This window comes from Pogoniulus pusillus, unplaced genomic scaffold (assembly GCF_015220805.1).
Source record: "Pogoniulus pusillus isolate bPogPus1 unplaced genomic scaffold, bPogPus1.pri scaffold_47_arrow_ctg1, whole genome shotgun sequence".
Lineage (NCBI taxonomy): Eukaryota > Metazoa > Chordata > Aves > Piciformes > Lybiidae > Pogoniulus > Pogoniulus pusillus.
Genome location: NW_026974707.1, coordinates 1,385,577 through 1,398,975, shown reverse-complemented (window position 1 = coordinate 1,398,975; position 13,399 = coordinate 1,385,577). Strand labels below are relative to the sequence as shown.

At 50.7% G+C, this 13,399-nt stretch overlaps 1 protein-coding gene and 1 pseudogene across 1 annotated transcript in view; one reads left to right on the top strand and one right to left on the bottom strand.

The window, feature by feature from the left end:
• Window positions 1-13,399, bottom strand: part of LOC135174134 (gastrula zinc finger protein XlCGF17.1-like) — an 872,006-nt gene that overhangs the window by 229,435 nt on the left and 629,172 nt on the right. The gene's annotated exons all lie outside the window — the stretch shown is intronic.
• LOC135174114 (olfactory receptor 14J1-like) lies at window positions 5,117-5,829 on the top strand (annotated as a pseudogene).

Here is a 13,399-nt window from a genome sequence, read left to right as displayed (position 1 = left end):
GACACATAGACGCTCACATGCCCAAAAGTAAAGTTACTGAGGAACATCAGCACAACCATCAGGCAGATTTGGCTGCCAAGGTGTTTCAAACCGATGTGAATTGTGATTTGGATTTAGATTGGGAACACCGAGGTGAGCTGTTCTTAGCCCGGTGGGCCCATGATTCCTCAGGACATCAAGGCAGAGATGCTACCTACCAATGGGCATGGGATAGAGTAATCAGCATCTCCATGGATGCTATAACACAACTTATACATGACTGTGATATTTGTGCTGCTATTAAACAAGCCAAGCGTCTGAAGCCCTTGTGGTATGGTGAGCGATGGGCAAAGTACAAATACGGTGAAGCGTGGCAGATTGATTACATCACTCTACCTTGTTCTCGGACTGGAAAGCAATATGTGCTGACCATGGTGGAAGCAAGCACTGGATGGCTGGAAACCTATCCAGTTTCCCGTGCCACTGCACGTAACACCATTTTGGGCTTGGAAAGACAAATCCTGTGGCGACATGGCACTCCAGAGAGAATTGAATCAGATAATGGTACCCACTTTAAAAACAATCTCATAAAATCTTGGGCCAAAGAGCACAGCATTGAGTGGATCTATCACATCCCTTATTATGCACCCACCTCAGGCAAAATTGAACGCTACAATGGCTTGCTGAAAACAACTTTAAAGGCAATGGGGGGAGGAACCTTAAAGAACAGGGAGAAACATCTAGCCCAAGCCACTTGGGTAGTGAATAGTAGAGGCTCCACCAACTGAGCTGGCCCAGCTCATTCAGAGGTCTTACAAAAGGTGGAAGGTGACAGGGTTCCTGTCATTCATGAAAAGAATTTGTTGGGCAAGTCTGTTTGGGTATTCTCCCCTTCGAGGGAGGCTACACCTGTCCGAGGGGTGGTTTCTGCTGAAGGACCTGGTCATACATATTGAGTTATGCAGAAGAATGGTGAAATACAATGTGTGCCACAAAAGAATCTGACATTGGCAGAAAGAATGTAGAGATGTTGTTATGAGTTCTTTTTGCAGATGATTGTGGTGCCCAAAAGCCATGAAGAGCCCACTCTCCATCAGCATGAGCCCTGAGAGTGCCAAGAGTCCTGCTCTATTCCACTCATTGAATAAAACATCTGACTGTTCTAGAAAACCATTGAGCTAGCCAATGCCTGAGACAGACAGGAGTGGGAAGCTGAATGACCAGAAATTGAAGAAAGATGCTTGAAGCCTGGAAAATGACCATCTACGATACTGATGTTATCCCTAGTTACATAGAATGACTTGATGCTGCAATGGTAAATTATATTAAAGGGGTGGATTGTGGCCGTTTGAGCTGATTCTCTAGCTCAGACATAGGGGAAAGATGAACACTCCAGGGATAGGCCAAATAATGGCAACAAGAGATAAATTAATATAATATCATGGAAGCATCAAGAGCTCAATGTCTAGAAGCACAGCTTTTTCTGCCTCTCTTCTCCTGCTGCCTTCTGCTGCTGCAGCTTCGCCTGTCTTCCCCGGCTGCTGTTTTGGCTACTGCTGCTTCTGCTGCTTCACCACCACTTGACCCCTCCCCCATCTCCTTTAAGGTTATTGTATTGTTTTTTTTTTCTTCCTTCCTTCTCTAGTTATTATCTCTCTTTACATTGTTATACTTATACTACAAGAAATACAATTTCATATTTCCCTGACTTTCAAAAAAAAGGGGGGGGGGGGTGTGTGTCTGTGTTGTCAATTTCTTCACGGGGGAGGGATCAGCCCAAACCCAGTACAACATTGTGTGATGTCACAGGGACCATTGTGTGACACCTCAGAGTGAATTGTGTGACGTCACAGAGTGCACTGTGTGACATCACACAGTGCATTGTGTGACATCACAGAGTGAATTGAGTGACATCACAAAGAACATTGTGTGACATCACAGAGAGCATTGTGTGACATCACAGAGTGCATTGTGTGAAGTCATAGAGTGCATTGTGTGACGTCACAGAGTGCCTTGTGTGACATCAGAGAGAACATTGTGTGACATCTCAGAGTGCATTGTGTGACATCACAGAGAGCACTGTGTGACATTACAGAGTGCATAGCTGTGCTAGTTTGAAGCAGGCTAGAATGTTTTGGTGAGAGAACTAGATAATTGGCTGAAAAAGGAAAACAGTGGTTGTGTCTCCTTCCCTCACCAGTCTAGCTGAGAGCTCTGGGAACAAGAAGTAAACATCAGATAACATTCTCCATTTTGTTCTCTCTCTGCTTTGAGCTTCAGACCAAGCCACATCTCCTTAACCTCACTGCCACTAATCTTCCTTCTTAACCTCTTGGCTGCACCTCTATTCTTTTTCTCAGGATTGGGGTAAGGTTGAGAGGGGTAGGGAGAGGTGTTGGGGTGGTTTGAGAACCCCTCATGGGGACTCAGGTTTCTGGGAGGGGAGTTGTGCTTCTGTATTATTTATCCTTTGTATATTTTTATATATAACTGTATATATTGTAAATAGCTGCTTGTATATTGTGCTGCTGTAAATAAATAGCTTCATTTATATTCCCGGAGCTCTTCTGAGTTAGCTGGGGCAAATTCAAAAGTGTGGGGGGGCGGGTTACAGCCTAAACTTTCACAATAGAGTGACAGCACAGAGAGCATTGCGTGACATCACAGAGAGCATTGTGTGACGTCATAGATAGCATTGTGTGATGTCACACAGAGCATTGAGTGACGCCACAGAGAGCATTGTGTCACATCACAGAGTACATTGTGTGACATCACAGAGAGCATTGTGTGACATCACAGAGTACATTGTGCAACATCACAGAGTGCATTGTGTGACATCACAGAGCGCAGTGTGATGTCACAGAGAGCATTGTGTGACATCACAGAGTTCATTGTGTGACATCACGAGGGCATTGTGTGGTGTCACAGACTGCAATGTGTGACAACACAGAGACAATTGTGTGATATCACAGAGTGCATTCTGTGACATCACAGAGAGCCTTGTGTGACATCACAGAGAGCACTGTGTGACACCACAGAGTGAATTGTGTGATATCTGTGGCCGTTTGAGCTGATTCTCTATCTCAGACATAGGGGAAAGATGAATATTCCAGGGATAGGGCACATAAATAGCAACAATAGATAAATTAATATTAATATGGGTCCTCACTGGGACCCATTAACAACTGCAAGAAACATCAGAGTCTCAAGCTGGCTTCAACTTCTGGAGAGGTTTCATCATCTTCCTCTCATCCTCTGAGGCTTACCTGGCACCAAAGCCACCAGAGAGGTCATTAACATGCCCAGGGCTGCTCCTCTGCTGCTGATCTGGGCTGGGCTCCTGGGCTGCAGGGAGCTGCTGGCAAGTGGGTAGCACTGAAAAGAGACAGCTCTGTCCAGGAGCAACTCCTCTGCACAGCACAGCAGGCCTGAGGGCACTGCCAGGGCATCTCAGGCAGATGAGGGAGGCAGAGAGAGCTTCAGGGTGGCCAGGACCAGGAGGATGCTGAGAGCTCACTGGAGCAGAAGTCACTGCAGTCCCTGACAAGGTGAGTCTGTGGGTGCAGGGCAGTGCAGCTACAGGTCCTGGAGGCATCTCCTGCAGCTGGCACAGCCACAGCTGATGAGCTCTGTAAGGAGGACTCCCTGCCCAGAGGCTCTCCTCAAGCCATTGTGAAGAGATGTGCAGTCCTGGGCTGCAGGCAGGGGTGGGCAGGGCTGTCCTGCAGAGCAGGGTCCCTGCAGCCCAGGGGCTGTGTGCTGGGGCAGGGACTCTGCTGCCTGCCAGCCTCAGCTCTCAGCCTGCCTGCAGAGCTCCCCATGGCACTGTGGGCAGAAGCTGAGGGTAGAAGAAGCCATCCCTGGCAGGGCAGGGCAGAGCAGGGCAGAGTCCTTCTGCTGAGCAGAGGCTGCTGCATGGGTCAGGTTTGCTCCCAGCTGCAGCTCCCCCCTGGGCATTTCTGAGGGGTCTTTCCAGAAGATCAGGGCAGCCTTTCCTGGAAGGGAAGGAGTCTTGGCCCTGGAGTTTGCTCTCCTTGGTGGGCAGGGTGAGACTGGAATTTAGTTCTCCACTCTGCAGAAGACACTGAAGCCTCAGGTCCCCTTGGTGCTTCCCTGAGCTGCTCCTGAGTCTCTGCACAGCTCGAGATCAGCCTGGGCAGTGCCCAGACGCTGGGAAGGGTCTGCAGGGTAGAGCTGAGCACAGAGCAGGTGGGATGGGATCTGTCAGCAGGGAGCAGGGAGAGACCTGGGCACAGAGAAGCAGCTGGTGGCAGGGACAGCTGCAGGCAGCAGAGACATGGGCAGGCAGATGGAGAGGGATCTACTGCCAAGCAGCCTGGCAAGGGGCATCAGGCAGCTCTGGGCCACTCTGCCCTGCAGACACTTTTCCCAACGCAACCTTTCGGTCTCCTCTCCGACCCAGCAGAGGCAGTGCCCTCAAAGCTGTGGGCTCCAGCTCATGAGTCATGGCCTTGACACCTGGACATGCAGCTGAAGGCTCCTGCAGTGTGCACACAGAAGGGTGACCAAAGCTCTTCAGCTGCAGCGTGTGAGGTGCAGGGAGCAGAGCAGGGCAAGGAGAAGGCTTCACACCAAGCCCCTCTGCCTTTGTGCCTTCAGCTCATTGTTTGCAGAGCTCTGCAGTGCTGCTCCCTAAGTCTCCCTCGAGCCACAAGACTCCTGCTGTGTGGGACTGGGGCTGGGCTGTGGTCACTTTGTGCTCTGACACTGTCACTGGAGGTCCTGCCTGGGAGGTGTCTTCATGGCAGCTGAGTGTCCAAGCTGCATTGGAAGCTGTGCTGAAGCCTGCCAGTGGTTGGTGGGGATGGGGCATGAGCTGAGCCCTTCCTCACTCAGCTGAGGCAGAGGCTGCTCTGTGGGCACTGCACCTTTGTTTTCAGAGAGAAGTGTCCCCTAACTTGTCACTGCTTTTCCTCCTTGGACAGGTCTCCATGGCCAGAGGCAGGCAATGTCCAACAGTAGCTCCATCAGCCACTTCCTCCTCCTGCCATTTGCAGGCACACAGCAGCTGCAGCTCCTGCACTTCTGCCTCTTCCTGGCCACCTACCTGGCTGCCCTCCTGGGCAACAGCCTCATCATCACCACCATCGCCTGGCACCACCACCTGCACACACCCATGTACTTCTTCCTCCTCAACCTCGCCCTACTTGACCTGGGCATCATCTCCACCACTGTCCTCAAATCCATGGACAATTCCCTGTGGAACGACAGGGACATCTCCTATGCAGGCTGTGCTGCTCAGGTCTTCTTTGTATTATTCCTGATTGACACAGAATTTTTTCTCCTCACTATCATGGCCTCCGACTGCTACGTTGCCATCTGCAGACCCCTGCACTATGGCACCCTACTGGGCAGCGGAGCTTGTGCCCACATGGCAGCAGCTGCCTGGGCCTGTGGGGCTCTCCATGCTCTGCTGCACACAGCCAATACATTTTCCCTGCCCCTCTGCCAGGGCAATGCTGTGCTCCAGTTTTTCTGTGAGATCCCCCAGATCCTCAAGCTCTCCTGCTCCACAGCCTACCTCAGGGAACTCTGGCTTCTTGTGGCCGGTGTTTGTTTGGCATTTGTCCATTTTGTGTTCATTGTAGTGTCCTATGTGCAGATCTTGAGGGCAGCGCTGAGGATGCCCTCTCAGCAGGGACGCCACAAAACCTTTGCCACCTGCCTCCCTCACCTGGCTGTGCTCTTCCTGTTTGTCTTCACTGCCTCCTTTGCCTACCTGAAGCCCCCCCCCCCATCTCCTCTACATTTCTGAATCTGGTTGTGTCAGTTCTGTACTCAGTGGTGCCCCCAGCAGTGAACCCTCTCATCTACAGCCTGAGGAGCTGAAGGCTGCCCTGAGCAAACTGCTCACTGGATGCTTTCAGAAGCAATAAACTCTTTGTCTTCTGCTGCAGAGCAGCTCTGGTGGCACTCAGTGCAGGCCCAGCCTGACTGCCTGAATTTTGCCTGCTGCTGGTGCAGTTACCCTTCTGAGAATGTTGTCAACACACACTCTTTATTTTCAGACCATTTCCAATTCAGCCTTGGCCTATCTGATGTGACCCAGAGACTGCAGGCATGAAGAGCTCTGTTCCCTGTGTGCTCAACACAAGACAGGATCCTGCAGGGACTTGTTCCTCTGAACTGCCTCCTGCAAGCCTTCTGTGGAGCTTCAGGGCCGTGACTGTGTGCAGAGGGGAAGAGGAAAAGAGTCCCAGCAGAGGGGGCTGGGCTTGTCCATCCTGGACAAAGGAAGATCTTGGGAGGCACAAGCAGCAGCATGGCTCCCCACATTGTTACCTTGTTTGAGGCACTGCCCTCAGACATTAAATGATGTTGTGCTGGAATTCCAGTCCACAGGACCTTGACATGTGAGTGGATTTGGCCAACAAAGGCCTCCTGAAGTTGGACAAAGCCAAGGAGGGGCAAGGTCTGCACTGGGCACAGCGACCTCACGCATCTGGACAGGCTGTGATGTGACCAGCTGGGCAGTGTCCTTAGGAGAGGGGCATGGGAGTCATGATGGATGCCACATCAGATGTGAGGTTCCCATTTTTAAAGGGATTGGAGAGCCTAGAGAAGGTCCACAGGAAGTCCCTTGTGAAGGGCTTAGGGGCCTAAAGTGCAGAAGCCGTGTGGCAAGCCAGAGGCAGCTGGGCCCCTTTAGTGTGCTGAAAGGCAGGCACAGGGCAGTCCAGAGCAGGCAGCACCTGCCTGGAGAGCTGGTGGAGCCAAGCTCCTCTGCAGTGGCAGATGGCATGGCAGAGACCACAGCCACAAGCTGCTTGCTCCTAGGAGCTTTGCACTGGGCCTTAAGCAAACCTGAAAGTTGGAGCAAAGCAACAGCTGGAGCCTGTTTTGTGGTGTCCTCTGTGCAGATCTTCAGGGCAGTGCTAAGGATGCCCTCTCAGCAGGGCCTTCACACAGCCTTTGACACCTGCCTCCCTCACCTGACTGTGCTCTCCCTGTTTCTTGGCACTGGCTTCTTTGCCAGCCTTATGTCCACAGTCAATTCTGTACTGGTGCCTCCAGCAGTGAACTATTTCCTCTGCAACTGAGGAACCAGGAGCTGAAGGGTGCCCTGAGCAAACTGCTCACTGGATGCTTTCAGAAGCAATAAACTGTCTTCTCCTGCAGAGCAGTTCTGAAGTGTCTTCGGTTCTAATTCAAATTCCCAGAGACTCTAATAAGTTTGATAGAACCAATAACAATTTGTAGAGTGCCCTCCCATCTCCCCCCTCCTTTCCCAAAGATAGGGATTAGATATAGGGAGAGAGAGAGATAAGCGTACCCAAATAAATCAATCTCACTCAATTTGGAAGTTAAAAGGAAAAGTTTAACAATAACTTAGAAAGGTATTTGAGGTAGGGAAGTTTACAAAGGATAGGGAAGGGGAGATAGCCAAATACAAAAGATATAAATACAACCTGAGTGTGTGCTTGTTGCGGAGGAGTTTGTCTGGGTTTTGGGGAAGGAAATATGAGGTCGAATTTTAAAGAGTTTAAAAGGAATTTAATATTATGTACACAAGGAATTCCCCCACCCCAGACTTATTTAAAACCTACCCCACACAAGTTCTTTGTATGTGGTTGCGAGATTATATTACAGAATGTCTATGCACAACAAATTGGGAATTTAGCAAAGGTTTGAAAGGATTTAGGAAGAGAGTCTGTGGCATGAAATGCCACTGGTAGGCTTATTGAGAGATTATTCTGGCTTAGATCGAGTTTCTCAGTTACTCACTGGCCGGAGTCAGTTTTGAAAGTCCCAAGTATTGTGGATTGGAACAATTCAGAGGTTATTAGGGCACGCTATCTGAGCTTCCATGGGTACGAGCCAAGCTGGGTGTTGAGGTCCAGGAGGCTGGTGCGACGCGGATCGGGGCACTGACGAGTCGGCTCTATAGCTTTTGTGCTTCAGTGCGATCAGTGTGATCAGTGCAGTGCGATGCTATTAAAGTAATGCAGTATCTTATATAGGGCTCAGAGGAGGTGTACCCAGCCAGACTGGGGCTGGCACAAGTGGACAATACAAATTGGCTCAAAGTTATGTGTAAGGCACAGATAGGTTATTTATTACCAAAACAACCTGTGGTTCAACCCCAGGGGGCTGGCAGGGTCAGCCCCCTGGAGCTGTGTATGCCCCAGGGGCTGGCATATTCCATTCCCTATCAGGTGTGCGGGGGTTGCTCAGCTTAACAGTCTAGGTTCCTTGGGGCCGGCTGGGCTCCAAGGACATCTCCTATCACAAGGTCTCATGTTTACTGCTTATGCCCCACTGCAGGAGAAATTTTCCCACAGATAGGAATGGCAGCTGGTGCCATGGGCTGTAGTCATGCAGGCAGATGGGTAGTCGGGCTGAGCAAGGTTTTGACTCCGCGATTGATGGTCCTTGGGCCACAATTCTGTCCAATGAGGGCTTGGCAACCCTCCACCACAGTGCTGGTGATGGCTTTGTCTGCCTCGTGTCTGCCACGTGGTGTGCTGGTATGCAGGCAGAGATGTGTAGAGTGAAGTGTGTGGCGAGAGAGAGAGGAACAGGAAGCCCCTCTCCTTTATGGGACAGGAAGTGGGGGGGAGTGGGCTAACCATCACCTGATGGTGTGACCCACCCCTGGGGAGGGGTCAAGACCTCTAGGGTCAGGTTCAGGGTTACTACCCCTGGAGTGTTAACCCTATACATTCCACCCCTTGGTTAGACCACTTCCACCTTCCTATGAACAGTTTCCAAAGAGAGGAAAAAGTGTCCATGGATTAAGAGTTCTTAAAGTCCTTCTTGGTCCCCAGCTGTATCCCAAGGTGATCTGCTTCTGTGGTCTGGTGCAGGTTGGTGAGGTGAGGTGTGAGCGGGACAGGAACGTGGAAGAAGAGTCAGTGAAACAGGAACAGTTCTGGTGAGAACTCAGGAAAGTCTTTTCCCTCTGTGAAGGAAACATCAGGAACAGTCTCTCAGCGTATGGCATCAGGGGAACAGGTGTAGGTGAGATGGTCTTAGACATCCTCTGGAGGGTGTGCTAGTTTGAAGCAGGCTAGAATGTTTTGGTGAGAAAAACTAGATCATAGGCTGTGAAAGGAAAACAGTGGTGATGTCTGCTTCCTTCAGAGTCTTTCGGAACAATAAGAAAGTAAACACTAGATAACACTCTTGCTCTGGCTGCTGACTGAGCTGCATCTCCCTAACCTCACCTGCCACTCACCTTTGCTTCTTAACCTCTTGGCTGAACCTCTATTCTTTCTTAGGATTGGGGTAAGGTTGAGAGGGGCAGGGGGAAGGTGCAGGGGTGGTTGAGAGCCCCTCCTGGGGACTCAGGTTTCTGGGAGGGGAGTTGTGCTTCTGTATTACTTTTACCTTGTCTATTTCTGTCTATAACTGTATATATTGTAAATATCTGCTTGTACATTGTGCTAGCTGTAAATAAATAGCTTCATTTAGATTCCCAGAGCTGGCTGAGTCTAACTGGGTGACTTCTAAAGTGTGTGGGGGGTGGGGTACACCCAAACCACCACAGAGGGAAATCAGGAACAGTCTCTCACTGCAGGGCATCAGTGAAGAATCAGGTGCAGGGTTCTCTTGGACACCTCATTGTGATGAGATGCTCTAGAACTCCTCTGGATAGCTGGTGGTGTGGTGTGGATTCTGTTGCACGTGTTGTGGTGAGGGTGTAACTACAAAAACAACTTATAACCCCTTATGAACTCTAATACAAGTATTACACAACTGTGATACAAATATTATACAAGTGTAATACAAGACAGCATGGAATACCTGGAATACATGGAAACAAGTCTGAGCTTTTAAACCTTTTCAGCTGAAGAGAGATTTCTGTGTGGGACATGCTCAATAGTGCCTGTTTCAAGCATTACCCAGTATGTGTGACCAGGACCCTCTGCAGATACCACCCCTTTGATAGGTTTTCCCCCACCAGAGGCAGGAGCAACCCACACAGTCTTTCCCAGTAGATTCCTTTCACAGACTACAGGAACTCCATCTCTGTCAGCTATGGGCAGTAGGGCAGCCTGAGCAGGACCAGCTCTGTTGACTGATCCCCTGCTGTTCACCAGCCAAGTGGCTTCTGCAAGGTGCTTCTCCCAGTTTTTGAAAGTTCCACCTCCCATAGCCTTCAGGGTGATTTTCAGCAGGCCATTGTGAAGCTCAATCTTCCCTGCAGCTTGTGGATACTATGGGATGTGGCAAACCCATTCTATCCCACTCTCTTTTGCCCAGTTGCTTATGAGGTTGTTCTTGAAATGGGTCCAATTGTCTGACTCTATTCTCTCTGGGGTACTGTGTTTCCACAGGATGTGGCTCTGCAGACCCAGAATGGTGTTGCAGGCAGTGGCATGAGGTACTGGGTAGGTTTCCAGCCACCCAGTGCTTCCCTCCACCATGGCTAACACATACTGCTTGCCACTGTGAGACCGAGGCAGAGTGATGTAATCCATCTGCCAGGCCTCCCCATACTTCTACTCTGACCACTGCCCCCCGTACCACAAAGGCTTCATGCCCTTAGCTTGCTTTATGGCGGCACAAATGTCACAGTCATGGATAACCTGGGCTATGGCATCCATGAGTATGTCCACGGACCTGTCTTGGGCCCACTCTTCCTTAGTGGCCAGAAGAGTCATGTGCCCACCGAGCTGGGAACAGTTCACCTTTGTGTTTCCAGCCCAGGTCTATCTAGGTCTATCTATGAGATGTGGGCAGCCAGGTCAGCTTTGTGGTTGTGCTGCTGCTCCTCAGTGGCTCTGCTCTTGAGGATGTCAGCACTGATGTGTCTGATTTTAACTGGTAGTTTGTCCAGGCGTGCAGAAATGTCTTGCCAGAGATCAGCAGCCCAAATAGGCTTCCCTTTTCTCTGCCAATCATTTCTCTTCCACTTCTTCAGCCACTCCCATAAGGCATTTGCTACCATCCATGAGTCGGTGTAGATGTATAGCGTTGGTCACTGCTCTCGTTCTGCAATGTCCAGGGCCAGCTGGATGGCTTTCACCTCAGCATACTGGCTGGATTCACCTTCTCCATCTTTTGCCTCTGCAACCCTGCATGTAGGGTTCCAGACAGCAGCTTCCATCTTCACTTGCTGCCTACAAGAGGGCAGGATCCATCTGTAAACAGAGCACATCCTTTTTCACAGTATCACAGTATCATGAGGGTTGGAAGAGACCTCACAGATCATCAAGTCCAACCCTTTACCACAGAGCTCAAGGCTAGACCATGGCACCAAGTGCCACGTCCAACCTTGCCTTGAACTGCCCCAGGGACGGCGACTCCACCACCTCCCCGGGCAGCCCATTCCAGTGTCCAATGACTCTCTCAGTGAAGAACTTTCTCCTCACCTCAAGCCTAAATCTCCCCTGGCGCAGCCTGAGGCTGTGTCCTCTTTTTCTGGTGCTGGCCACCTGAGAGAAGAGAGCAACCTCCTCCTGGCCACAACCACCCCTCAGGTAGTTGTAGACAGCAAGAAGGTCACCCCTGAGCCTCCTCTTCTCCAGGCTAACCAATCCCAGCTCCCTCAGCCTCTTCTCATAGGGCATGTGCTCAAGGCCTCTCACCAGCCTCATCGCCCTTCTCTGAACACGCTCAAGCATCTCAACGTCCCTCTTAAACTGGGGGGCCCAGAATTGAACACAATACTCAAGGTGTGGTCTAACCAGTGCAGAGTACAGGGGCAGAATGACCTCCCTGCTCCTGCTGACCACACCATTCCTGAAGGTCACTGTATGGGGGGGACTTCCTCGGCCCGGGTCACTGCCTTCTCTTCTGCTGGCTTTCTGAAGTCAGTGCCCTCTGGTCAGTTGGTGATGACCTCCACAATGCCTGGGCGCTCAAGAGTCTCCATCCTAGCTCTCTGAGTTGTCAGAGCCATCCACTTACTCCAAGTGGCATCTCTGGCATGGTGTGGAGTTGAACCCTTCCCTTTAAAAATCCAAGCCAGGACTTGAAGCCTCAAAGCTAAAAGGAGTGGTGACTCCACCCCAGTCACCTCAGAGGCAGCTCTAACTCCCTCATAGGCAGCTGGGATTTCCTTCTCTGTGGGGGTGTAATTGGTCGCTGAGCCTTTGTACGCCTTGCTCCAGAACCCGAGTGGGCGGCCTCGTGTTTCATCAGGAGCTTTCTGCCATAAACTCCAGCTAGGACCATTCTCACCAGCTGCTGTGTAGAGAATGTTTTTAATCTCTGGGCCGGTTCGAACTGGTTTCAAGGCCATGGCATGGATCACCTCTTGTTTGATCTGGTCAAATGCCACCTGCTGCTCAGGTCCCCACTCAAAGTTATTCCTCTTTCTTGTAACGTCAAAGAGGGGTTTCACAATTTGACTGTACCCAGGAATGTGCATCTTCCAAAAGCCCACAGACCCCAGGAAGGATTGTGTCTGCTTCTGGTTAGTGGTTTCACCATAGTGGCCACTTTATTCACCACATCCATAGGGATGTGGCATCAGCCATCCTGCCAGTGAACTCCCAGGAACTGGATCTCTCTGGCAGGCCCTTTCACTTTGCTTCTCTTAATGGCAAAACCAGCATCCAACAGGATATTAATGATCTTCTCACCCTTCTCAAAGACCTCCTCTGCTGTCTCACCCCATACAATGATGTCATCGATGAATTGCAGGTGTTCCAGAGCTCCACCCTTCTCCAGTGTGGTCTGGATGATGCTATGGCAGATTGTAGGGCTGTGCTTCCACCCTTGAGGCAGTCTGTTCCAGTGGTACTGGACTCCTCTCCAGGTGAAAGCAAACTGTGGCCTACATTCTTCTGCAATGGGGATGGAGAAGAAAGCATTAGCAATGTCAATTGTGGCATAGCATTTGGCCTCCTTTGTTTCCAGTTCATACTGCAGCTCCAACATATCAGGCATGGCTGTGCTGATTGGAGGAGTCACTTCATTCAGGCCTTGGAAGTCCACAGTCAGTCTCCATTCCCCACTCTCCTTCCGCACTGGCCATATGTTGAAGGGTGAGTGGCTCTTGCTGATGACAAGCTGCTGCTCCAGGTGGAAAATCAGCTGCTGGATGGGCAGCAGGGAGTCTCTGTTGGTGCGGTATTGCCTGCAGTGAACTACACGAGAAGCAACAAGTAACTTAACATCTTCCACCTTGTGGGTACCAACCACGGAAGGGTCATCTGACAGGCCAGGCATGACAGACATCTGCTCTTTGTCTGCAGTCTCTACAGATGCTGTGCCAAATGCCCACTTGTTCCCTTTGGGTCTTTAAAATACCCTTCCTGCAGAAAGTGGATCCCCAGGGTGCAAGGTGCATCAGGGCCAGGCACTGTGGTGTGCTTCTCCCACACATTCCCGGTGAGGCTTATCTCAGCCTGCAGCACAGTGTGGCCGTTTGAGCTGATCTTCTATCTCAGACATAGGGGAAAGATGAACATTTCAGGGATAGGCCACATAATGGCAACAATAGATA